Here is a 12,729-nt window from a genome sequence, read left to right as displayed (position 1 = left end):
TTGGATAAATACACAGAAGTGGAATTGCTATATCATATGGTAGTTCTAGTTTTAGTTTTTTGAGGAATACTGTTTTCCATAGCAGCTGCACCAATTTACATTCCTACCAATAGTGCACAAAGGTTCCCTTTTCTCCACATCCTTGCCAGAAATATTTTTTCTTGTCTTTTTCATTACAGCCGTTCCAACAGGTATGAGGTGATATCTCATTGTGGTTTTGATTGCATTTCCCTGATAATGAGTAACGTATGTTCCTATTGGCCATCTGTATGTCTGGAAAAATGTCTCCTTGGGTCTTTTGCCCATTTTTAAATTGGAATGTCTGGTTTGCTATTGAGATGCATGAGTTCTTTATATATTTGAGATATTAACTACGTATCAGATATATGATATATAAGATGTAAAAATATAACAACCATATTTCAATTTTTACTATTCTTTTACACACAAATATTATCTATTTTAAATCACACAGCACCACAATGAGGTAGATATTTAATGCATTTTGTAGATAGGAACATGCAAATGAGGCACAGAGACAATAAGAAACTTGCCCATGGTTACACTGCAATTGAGAGGTAACACAGAAACTCTCATCTTAACTATACTCTGAACTATTACAGTATATCATCTGGACAATCCTTAACTATTGAATCCCAATGAAATATGAAAGGCAGCAAGTTAACCTTTTGATTTATGCATTCTAGGTTAGCTTTTTACAATGGAGAGGAATTTGATATCTTATATATTGAACATAAATGATCCAGCAATTGAAAAGGATTGGTACACTGTTTGGCAATAAAATAAAATATTTGACCAAATTCTGGTTCCATTTGGACACAAAATAAAATGTGTTGTTTCCATGGCCATTTACAAGAGTGGGTCTCATGTATCCCCTCATAAATAATTTGAGAGAGAAACTTTTTCATATAAAAGGCATGGATATCTCCTTTTGAATCTTCTCAGGTACCCCAACTCAGCATTTGCCAAAGTGACCTTATTATTCCCCCAAAAGTTTCCTCTCTCAATGAATAGCATCCCCAGCCATCACTTGCCCAAGCAGAAATCTACATCAGCCATACTATCTCCTCTCTCCCCAAATAGTAATTTTCTAGAAAATTGACTAGAAAATCCACCCACCTGTTGAAAATTTCTATTCCCTTCTAATTGGTTAGCCCTCCTTTGTGTTAGCACATTTTCTACACATGTTCTTTCAAAAATACACATCTTACTGTGTCTCTCCCCTGTTTTAACCTGGGCTATAAATGCCCCATGGTCCATCCTATTTTCACTCTGCCCTCTGCTTCTCTTGTTCCTCTGACACATTATGCTTTTTCATTCAGACCTTGTCTATGACGTTTCCTCACACTTTCATCTTTTCTCTCTTTGTCCCACTAACTCCCACCTATACTCTTTGCTTTGATGTCAAGAATGGTACTGTCTCCTCATAGAAGGTTTTCCTGACCCCTCAAGTTCATATTAGAAGTTTTTTCTCTGTGCTTCACAACACCCCATGCTTCTCCTTTTACAACCTCATCATACTGTGAGTGGTTCATAGGTACTTCCCATGGCTGCCTTTGAGGTATTCATGTTGGGAACCACAGGAATAAATACCAGAAGTAAGAAATATGAATGAGAGAACTATTGGGTAAGTTCTTATTAAAATGCTTCCCCCTTCCTCACAGTGGAAATAGTTCTATCATTGTCTCCAATAGCAATCTTATTAAGCACCTACTAAAGTGCTGTGAGGCAGCCTATAAATTTATGTACTCTGGAATCATTTTTATCATTCAACTAACTTTACAAAATTTTATGAAGAAAAAGAAAAGAATGCTTTTGTATAGATTTCCAATATGTATTTAAAAATATCTGGGAAAATGCTCACTTCAGCAACACATGTACTAAAATTGGACTGATACAAAGAAGTTTAGCCTCCTTGCAAGGATGTCACACAGATTTCTGAGGCATTCTATAGTTTTAGAGAATCTTAAAGGTAGCAAGGAAGAAACAACAGTAACAACTAGTAACAAAGGAGACCTGATAAGACAAGCAGCTGACTTCTCAACAGAAACACTACAAGCCAGAAGGGAATGGCAAGAAGTATTCCATCTAATGAAAAGCAAAGGCCTGCAACCAAGACTACTTTACTCAGCAAAGCTTTCATTTAAAATGGAAGGTGAAATAATAAGTTTCCCAGACAAAAAAAAAGGCTAAAAGAATACACCTCCACCAAACCAGCAAGAAATGCTAAAAGGACTGCTTTTAGAAGATGAAGAAAAAAAAGAGAAAGAGGAACACAGGTACAAAGGGAAAAATGGCAATGAATAAGTACCTATCAATAATAATTTTAAATGTAAATGGATTAAATGCTCCCATCAAAAGACACAGGGTAGCTGAATGGATAAGGAACATGACCTGCATATATGATGTGCATGACCTCAGAACAAAAGATCTACACAGAATGAAAGTGAAGGGATGGGGAAAATATTCCAAGCAAACAGACATGAAAAGAAAGCTGGGGTAGCAGTACTTATATCATATAAAAAAACTTCAAAACACAGGCCATAAAAGGGACAAAGAAGGTCACTAGATAATACTTAAGGGAATAGTCCATCAGGAGGATACAGCCCTTGTAATCATATAAGCACCCAACATAGGAGCATATAAACATATCAAGAAAATCTTGGAGGACTTCAAGAAAGATATTGACGGCAACACAATCATCATAGGGGATTTTAACACCCCACTGTTAACAATGGATAGATCTTCCAAACAAAGAATCAGCAATGATATTTGGTGATTCTTGAATAACAGATCAAATGGACTTAATTGATATATACAGAACCTTTCACCTCAAAGAAGCAAAATATACATTCTTTTCAAATGCACATGGAACATTTTCAAAGATAGACCACGTGGAAGGACACAAAACAAGCCTCAACAAGTTCAAGAAAATTAAAATCATATTAAGCAGGTTCTCAGATCACAAAGGATTGAAACTAGAAAACAGCCTCAAGGAAAAATCTCAAAAACATTCAAATTCATGGAGACTAAATAACATTATATTAAATAATGAATAGATCAAGTATGAAATCAATGAAGAAATAAGTATCTAAAAACAAATGAAAATGAACATACAACAACCTAAAACCTATGGGACACAGCAAAAGCATACTGACAGGGAAATTCATAGTAATACAGGCCTATCTAAAGAAGATAGAAACATCTCAAATAAACAACCTGGCCCTACATCTACAAGAACTAGGGGTACAGCAACAAACAAAGCCCAGAGTGAGTAGAAGGAAGGAAATAAGATCAGAACAGAATTAAATGTTATAGAGTCTAAAAGAACAATTAAAAGGATCAATAGTCCAGGAGCTGGTTCTTTGAAAAGATAAATGATGTTGACAAATCTTTAACCAGCCTCATCAAGAAGAAAAGAGAGAGGATCCAAATAAATAAAATCAGAAATGGAAGAGGAAGAGTTACAACAAACACCACAGAAATACAAAGGATTGTAAGAAATTACTATGAACAAGTATATGCCAAGAAAGTGGACAACCTGGACTAAATGGACAAATTTCTAGAAATATACAATCTCTCAAAACTGAATCAACAAGAAGCAGAAAGCCTGAACAGACCAATAACAACTAGTGAAATTGAAGCAGTAATAAAAAAAAACTCCCAGTCTGCAACAGCACTGGACCAGAGGGCTTCACAGGTAAATTTTACCGAACATTTAAAGAAGAACTAACTCCTCTCCTTCTCGAATTATTCCAAAATAATCCAAAAAGAGGTAAGATTCCCAAACTCTTTTTACAAGGCCAATATCATCCTAATTCCAAAACCAGGTAAAGACACAACAGTAAAGAAAGAAAACTACATACCAATATCTCTGATGAACATAGATGCTAAAATCCTCAACAATATATTGGCAATCTGGATTCAGCAACACATTGAACAGATTATTCACCGTGATCAAATGGGATTCATCCCAGGGATGCAAGGATGATATGATATTCACAAATCAATAAATATAATATACTACATAAAATTAAGGACAAAAGTCACATAGTCATATCAATAGATGCTGAAAAAACATTTTATAAAATTCAGCACCCATTTATGATGAAAACACTTAGCAAAGTGGGAATAGAGAACATTCCTCAACATAATGCCGTATACGAGAAACCTACAGCTAACATTATACTCAATGGGCAAAAACAAAAAGCTTTTTCCTTAAGATGAGGAAATAAACAAGGATGCCTGCTTTTACCACTCTTATTTAACATAGTACAGGAAGTTCTAGCCACAGGAATTAGACAAGAAAAAGAAATGAAAGGCACCCAATTTGGAAAGGCAGAAGTAAAACTGTCATTATTTTCAGGTGACATGACTGTGTAGAAAGAAAACCATATAGTCTCCACCAAAAAATTATTTGACCTAATAAGTGAATTTGGCAAAATAATGAGATACAAAGTCAATATTCAGGAGTTGAGGGCATTTCTGTACACCAACAATGAAATATCAGAAACAGAATGTAGGCACGCACACACACAAAAAAACATTTACTATAGCAACAAGACAAATAAATTACTTAGGAGTAAACCAAGATTATAAAAGATCTACACTTGGAAATCTACAGAACACTTAAGAAAAAAATTAAGGAAGGTACAAATACATGGAAGTATCTACCACCTTCATGGATTGAAAGAATTAACATCATTAAAATATCCATAGTACCCAAAACAATCTATGGATTCAAAGCAATTCCTATTAAAATATCAATGGTATTTTTCACAGATGTAGAAAATATGTTTCAAAAAATTATATGGAACTAAAAAAAGACCCCAAATAGCCTCAGCAATCTTGAGAAAGAAGAACAAAGTGGGAGGGATCACAATACCTGATATCAAACCATACTACAAGGCCACTGTAATCAAAAGAGTCTGATACTGGCATAAGAATAAGACACATAGATCAATGGAATGGAGTAGAGAGCCTAGAAATAAACACATGTCTCTATGGTCAATTAATATTTGATGAAGGGAGCAGGAGTATATAATGGAGTAAAGACAGCCTCTTGAATAAATTGTGTTGGGAAAATTGGACTGGTATGTGCAAAAAAAATGAAACTAGACTACCAAGTTACACCATACACCAGAATAAACTCAACATGGATAAAAGACTTAAATATAAGTTTTGATGTCATAAAAGTCCTAGAGGAAAATGGCAGTGAAAATTCAGATATTACATGTAGCCATATTTTTGCAGATATATCTCCTAGGGCAAAGGAAATAAAGGAAAAAAATTAACAAATGGGACTACATCAAATTAAAAAGTTTCTGTGCAGCTAAAAAAATGTCATCAAAATGAAAAGGGAACCAACTGTATGGGAGAACACATTTTCCAATGATACCTCATTGAGGTATTTGAGACAAGGGTTTGGTATCATATATGTAAAGAACTCATATGACTCCAAGAAGACAAACAATCCAATTAAAAATGGGCAAAGGACCTGAATGGACCCTTGTCCAAGGAGGACATACAGAGGGCCCATAGACATATGAAAGGATACTCAAACTCACTAGCTATCAGGGATATGTAAATTAAAACCACAATGAGATATTACCTCACACCAGTCAGAATGGCCATCATTAATAAACCAACAAACAACAAGTGTTGGAGACCATGTGGAAAAAAGGGGACCCTAGTGCATTGTTGGTGGGACTGCAGACTGGTATAGGCACTGTGGAAAACAGCATGGAATTTCCTCAAAAAACTGAAATGGAACTGCCTTTGGACCCAGCAACTCCACTGCTGGAATTATACCCTAAGAATCCTGACATATCAATTCGAAAGAACTTATGCACCCCTATGTTCATAGTGGTGCTATTTACAATAGCCAAGTGCTGGAAACAGCCTAAGCGCCCATCAGGAAATGAGTGGATCAAAAAACTGGCGCATTTACACAGTGGAATACTGCACAGCAGAAAGAAAGAAGGAATTCCTACCTTTCACAACAGCACAGATGGAACTGGAGAATATTATGCTAAGTGAAATAAGCTAGGCAGTAAAGACAAGTACCATATGATCTCACCTGTGAGAGGAACCTAATGAACAAAATAAACTAATGAACAAAATAGAACCAGAGGCATGGAAACAAGGAACAGAGTGACAGTGGCCAGAGGGGAGGGGTAGGGGGAGGTGGACAAGGGTGGAAAGGTGGGGAAGGGACTAGTCAGGGAACATGAATGCAGTACCCATGGACATAGGCACAGGGTGGGGAATGACTGTAGAATCAGGGGGTGGGCTGGGCAGAGGAGGGTGAAGGGGGGATAATTGGGACAAATGTAATAGAACAACAGTAAAATGTGTTTAAAAATTTTTTTAAACATCTGGGACATCCAAATTATGTGAAAAAAGGACATCTAAATTCAGAAAAGACAATGTTGATGAATGAAGCTATTAATTTATTTCTATTACAGTATATTTGTTTTAGGCCAAGTTTATTTCATAAAGTGTAGGTCGTAAGGGTCTTTTCAATGGTTTTTGTATATTGCACATTAATAATTGCTTAAGATTGGGAAATGATTTTACTATTCTAAATTATTATTGAAATTTATGGTTGTTACAGCTCTTCTTAGGATATAATTTTGGTGACAAATGATTCATTTGGTGAGAGTTTTTGATCAAGGATACACTCCCCAACTATAATCTCATTTCTATGACAAAATAGAATCTCTTTCAAAAGTCTACGTTGTGAGTTTTGATTTATAGAACTCTTGTATGCTGAACATGGAGATAGTGCGTAACAAAATTAGAGGAATAACTGAAAGATGATTGAAAGCAATAGAAATTATAGCATAAGGTTGCTTCGTGCTAACTACTTCCACTAAGGTGAACTGTTCATCTTCTCTGGGTAGAGCATATCCTGGGCCTTCTGGTCAGAAATGGAGCCCCGCCCCCCATCCCCGCAGTGTCTGTGCCAGGCCCCTCCCTCTTTTCCTTCGGGATCGGTCATCGTTGTGGGTCTGCCCTCCAGCAGTCGGGCTCCCAGCAGGTCGGCCTGGGGTTCTCTCTCTTGTCTTCTGAAAACAGCAGTTGGTCAGAACTTACACGTTAACTTTATTGTCTCTGTAACATAACATCGAAGTACCCTCCACAAACCCGATGAAAAACAAAACTGTTTTAAAAAGCCTATGTTAATATAATTTAGTTACAGTTAAAGGAGTCATTCTAACTCACAGTTCTTGGCAATTCACGAGGAAAGCATTGACAAATTATGTTGTCATTGGATACAAATGTTATTTCCCTTCCAAATTATATTATTTGAGGAGGAATTTTTACTTTAATGCCTTTTCTATATCCATTAGTGATGAGAATAAGTCAGGTGGCCCCTAAAAATAACTTTTGCCTATATTCTAGCATAAGTTTACATCTGGGAAACTGCATTTCCAGCTAATTGTTGCTTCATATATCTTAGGAAAGTCTAATTTAATGATTCTGTTTTCTCCAATGAAATAAAGACTCCTCATGACTTTAATTTTTTTTTATTTTGACCCAACATTCCCTGAACAGAGAAGACTGGTGTGGTAGTAGCTAGGAACCTGGAAATGTATTAGAATCCAGGGGAATCGCTACAGCGTCCAGACCTATGAACTGCTGCTGATTCTTTAACATCTCCAAAGGGAAACGAAGCTTACAAAATCTTGCTAACCACCTTGCATTGAGCTGTCACCTTCGATGTACCTTTGATATCCTCGCTTTTCGTTAAAGGGGAAGATGGGAAACAGAAAGTGTATCATTTCATTCACACAGACTTTGTCTGAAAGTGCGGCTGTGATATGATTTCTGTCAGAAACAATCTGCCTGATATCCCTCTGCCTTTGCCTGGGAACACAGAGTGGTCTGTCTGTTTTCTGTCCCTGGGTGCTGGGATGTGCTGCCTTGTCAAACAGCATTTGTCTTCCCTCACTACCTGCTTGTTGAGTGGAGCTCAGCCTCGCCGCGGTGGCAGAGAAAGCCTTAGGCTGCTCAGCATCTGTCTCTTCATGTGATTAACTGCAGCCCTGGATAGGGAGCAAAACAGAGATTTGGGGCTGTGAAAGAGTAATGTGTCTAGACAGGAGTTTCTAAGCAGGGGAAGGGTTTGTTAGTGTTTCTGTTCAAACAAGAGGACCCAATTTTTTGCCTCAAAATGTTCTGAAGGCAGAAGGGACCATTGGCTTCCAAAGCAAACTTGGGAAAACTCAAGGTACCTTAAATGCTCCTTCAAAAAGCCTTCAGTTGACAATTTTAGCATCAACATAATGACAGTAATAAATTATAGACCCGTTGAATAAAATAAGAATCCTGAGTCAATACCAACATAAATAAATGGATAAATAAATAGATAAAAGATGAAGATTGGCTCTTCCTTAGAGTAGAATGCCAAGTAATAAAGCTTGAAGGAACGATGGAGTTAGAAAAATCACCATTTTGGAACTGTCATGTGATAACTGATATGAGCAAGAATCACCGACGGATGCTAATACTAGTGGATGAAAGTGTGGTGGGAATGAGGGTATGTGAGTCTCACATTCTCTCCTCACAAGTTACATATATTATATATATATATAGTATAACCTGGGTAAAGGAAACACAGGAGCCTTTTGTTTTCTTTTTGTCACTTCTCTGTAAGTTTGAAACCATCTCACAAGCAATAAGTACCAAAGAATAGTATTCACTTGTACTCTTTTGGTTTTCCTCCTGAGTGACTGCAACATGGCTCAGGCTTGGCTCTCTTTAGCACAGTATTAGGAAAAATCACTCTGCTACCCAGAAGCTTCACTCACTCGCCAGCTGCCAGCGAAGCTTCATTAGTGCAACATGTTCCACAGTCAAAACCTGCTCTCTCTTGGGAAAAGAGGGGCATTCTGAACCCTTGCCTTTCACGGAGACCCACTTAGATACTTGCAGTCTGGATGGATTTCTAAGTGAAATGTGAATATCCGCATGTGTGGTTCCCTGACACATTTTATAGTACCCTTTGACTTCACAGAAAAGGGCCCTGAAATTTAGAAAATGAGTGCTTGCAATTCTTCCTATGTCATTCTTAATAAGCTTGCTTTCAGTAACTGGAGGGCAAAGAATCCTCCTCTTCTAAGACCTTATTGTGCAGCCATAGCCGCCTTGATAATTGCTTAAATAAGAAAAAGAGACTAAATATTATAATAAAGACGGTAAATGGTGTTGAAGACAATTATACTCTTGCCTGGATATTTTCAGTATTCATTTAACATAGAGCATTGTGATTCTTGAATGAATGGACTTATAATTTAACTTAAAAATTGGAATTAAGCAATTCAGTGTGTGTCTGAAGGAGCAGGCATTATTCCTAACAATCTTCTTCATGCAACAGTGGCCTTGGTGTTGCCCCTTCAGGTCACAATGGGCCTGACCTCTCTTTCACAGCCAGGATGGACAGTACCTCCTATTTGGAGCCATGACCTTGGACTTAGCTTTTCTTTATGGTTGGTGACTTTAGAGGTAGGCTAACTTCTCTCCCAAGGGGGAAACGAGTGAAGTCTCAAGCATCAGTACTCTTTGCAATGTGATCTAACCTGCCAACACTGAGAGATGGTCTCTGGTGTGCTCCTGAGATCTCTGGCAATTATTTAATTTATGGGCATTTGTATTTTTGGTATATATTTTATGCTGAAGATACTTTGAGTTTTGTATTTTCTTAGAAATGTAAGTTCTCCATCCATCATTTTCTTTGTTTTATGATAGAAGATGTCTGTAAGAGCCACATTGTCTGTCCAGACTCGTTATTTTAAGGGTTAAGAAACTCCTATTGTAAGGAATAAGGATTGGGTGTGAGGAATCCCCAAGTTACCCGGGATCATGCTCACTAATGGGGCTGGAGTGGGGGCCCAGGGCTTCGGGTTGCCAGGCCAGCGTTATGTTTGCTGCTGTTCTCCCTCTCGCAATGACCAGAATTCTGGTCCATTTCTTGTGTGTTCTTGGAAAACAAAAGCTAGTAATTTCAGGTAGAATATTGGAAGAAGTTGTAATGCTTTTAAATCTTTTGTTTTTGATATAATTTTAGATTTACAGAAGAATTGTAAAGATGATAGAAAGTTCCTATGTCCCTATATCTTTCAGCGTCCCCTAACCATGGTAAAGTTATCAAAGCTAAGCGGTCATTATTGGAACAATAATACTAACTAAACTACAGACTTTATCCCGGTTTCCCTGGTCTTTCCACTAATGTTTTTTTTTTCCTTAAATTATGGGATCCAATCCAGCATACCACATAGTCTTTAGTAGTCATGCCTTCTTATTCTCCTAAGTTTCTCAGTATTTTCCCATCTTTTGTAACCTGGACCCTTCTGCATAGTGGTCATGTATTATGTGGAATGTTCCTCCACTGGGGTTTGTCTGAGGTTTCGTATGATTAGACTTAACACATTTTGCAGAGAAAAATATCACAGAAGTCATTTTCCCTTTTTATTGCTTTAGATCAGTGTTTTATGATACCGTATTACTTATTACTGGTACTGTTAACTTTGGTAACTTGGTTAAGATGGTGTCTGCCAGATTTCTCCACTGTGAAGTTATTATTTTTCCCTTCCCAACTCTATTTGTTAGAAACAAATAGTTTAGCCTCCTCAAATAGTTCTTCTCCTCAAGCTCTACCTCTTGGAGGCAAGACTACTACAAAAATTGTAGACGTATTTAAGATACCACAATAATGAACAAGTATTTGAGTAGAGATACCTTGAGGTTAGGCAAATATCAAGTTTAAGTTTTCCCTCATTAATTTAGTTCTTATTAGTGGATCTTGCCTATATTTCATATTGCTATGATGTTTTAATGATGAGTTTTTATTTTACTTATTTTTTCTACATTTATTAATTGGAATTATTTTGTAAGGAAGATTAACCCATTCTTTTCCTTTACTTCTTATTCAGCCTTTTGATTATATCCATATGGGCCCATGGATATTTATTTTATTAATTGAATGGTAACCCAACACTACCATTTATTTATTTGTGCTCCAATTATTCATTTTAGCCACTGGGAGATATTTCAGTTTGGCTTCTGTGTCCCTTTGACGTACACTGTGCTCCCCCGCCCCTTTTGACTCATCCTACTTTCTGGTGGTGCAAGATTCTCCGAGACCATCTCATATGTTCTCTACTCAGCCATCGAAACAGCCATTCCTACTGGAGAAAGCTGGTTAGAAATCAAGGTCTGGGTGCTAATGGTGCTTATTGCCATTGGGGTGTCTATCTCCAAGGTCACCTCGGCTGACAGACCTAGGAAACATATGTAAGCAGACTATCTTTGTAAACACGTGGATTTACATTTATTTCTGTGTGTATGGTAAAACAAACATTCACACTGATTTGCATGACTCTGATCCTGCACTACAAGGTTCGTTCTCATATTCCCATCATAGTTATTCATAAGGTTATTTGAAACTTCTTTCCTCAACAGTGAGAAACTTATTATGTATGCTGTATTTTCTCATTTGTTCTTTAACATATGCAGTCCAGCATAACTAACACCTGCCTGAGTATGGTTGGTAGGGTAATAATACGGGTATAATAATTTATATTTTTAATTTGAGAATTTTACCTCAAATGCCACATGGTGTGCTTGAGTGTGATATTGTTATGTTACAGAGTTACATGCTTATGATTTTGTAATAAAAAGGGGGCATTATTTGTGCCAGACCCTGTATATGTAAGAGTGTCATATCTGCTAAACCTTAGTACTATGTGAAACAAATTTAACTAGAGTGCAATGTCTGTGTACATTTCTTATTTTGTCATTAGCCTCCTAAATTCTAGAAAAAAACGCTTGTTTTCCATAGTTATTTAGGTCAGTTCCTTTCTTCTTCACCCCTTTCGTGAGGCCGTATTATCCATTTATAATGCAGTTAGATTGGTTGACTACAGTCTGCGTTCCACTGAGATTCCCCGAATTCTTGTTTGATTTTGTTTTGTATGTTTAGTTTTTAATTTTCAAACAGTAAAAATTAATCTTTCTGTGGGTTTTGACAAATGCGCAGTTTTGTGTACTCACCACCCAGTACCATAAAGAACAGTCCGATCACCCTAAACCATTCCCTTGTATGGCTCCTTTGTAATCAGCCGCTCCCCTTGACATCATTCCCCGGCAGCTACTGATTCCTTTTCTGTCCCTACAGCTTTGCTTTTTCCATCGTGGCATACATGGAATCATAGAATATAACAGCTTTTATGTTTCACTTTTTTCATTTAGAAAAATGAATTAACAAATTCATCCATGTTGCTAGATGCATCAACAGTATTGCTACGTATCACCGCATTGTATGGAGACAGCAGAGTTTATGTGTTCACCTGCTGAAATACATCTTGATTGTTTCTAGTTTTTGGTGATTATGAATAAAGCTGCTGCAAACATTTCCACACATGTTTTTGTGTGAACATAAATTCTGTATTCACTCAAGCAAATGCCAAGTGTTATGGTTGTTGGGTCATATGGTAAATATATATCAGCCAAACTGGCTTCCAAAGTTGCCATACCCTTTGGCGTTCCCACGAAAAATGAGTGAATGTTCCTGTCGTCCTGCATCCTCAGCAGCAGTTGGTGTTGCATATTTTTTGGTTAGTTCTCTTTTGTGTAAGTCATTCTCACTGGGGTTTTGATTTGCATTTTCCTAACTAACGATGTTATGCCTTCTTGGTGTGCTTC

General features: G+C 37.0%; 1 protein-coding gene and 1 non-coding gene across 3 annotated transcripts in view; both read left to right on the top strand.

The window, feature by feature from the left end:
• DCDC1 (doublecortin domain containing 1) overlaps positions 1 to 12,729 on the top strand; it is a 352,665-nt gene that overhangs the window by 248,017 nt on the left and 91,919 nt on the right. The gene's annotated exons all lie outside the window — the stretch shown is intronic.
• LOC123810253 lies at positions 1,878 to 1,979 on the top strand. The gene has a single exon (XR_006784216.1). It is a non-coding gene; the product is annotated as a U6 spliceosomal RNA (small nuclear RNA).

The sequence above is a fragment of the Phyllostomus hastatus genome, unplaced genomic scaffold (genome assembly GCF_019186645.2).
Source record: "Phyllostomus hastatus isolate PE091 unplaced genomic scaffold, TTU_PhHast_1.1 phas_scaffold_585, whole genome shotgun sequence".
NCBI classification, from domain to species: Eukaryota; Metazoa; Chordata; class Mammalia; order Chiroptera; family Phyllostomidae; genus Phyllostomus; species Phyllostomus hastatus.
This window is presented reverse-complemented; position numbering and strand designations above follow the sequence as displayed.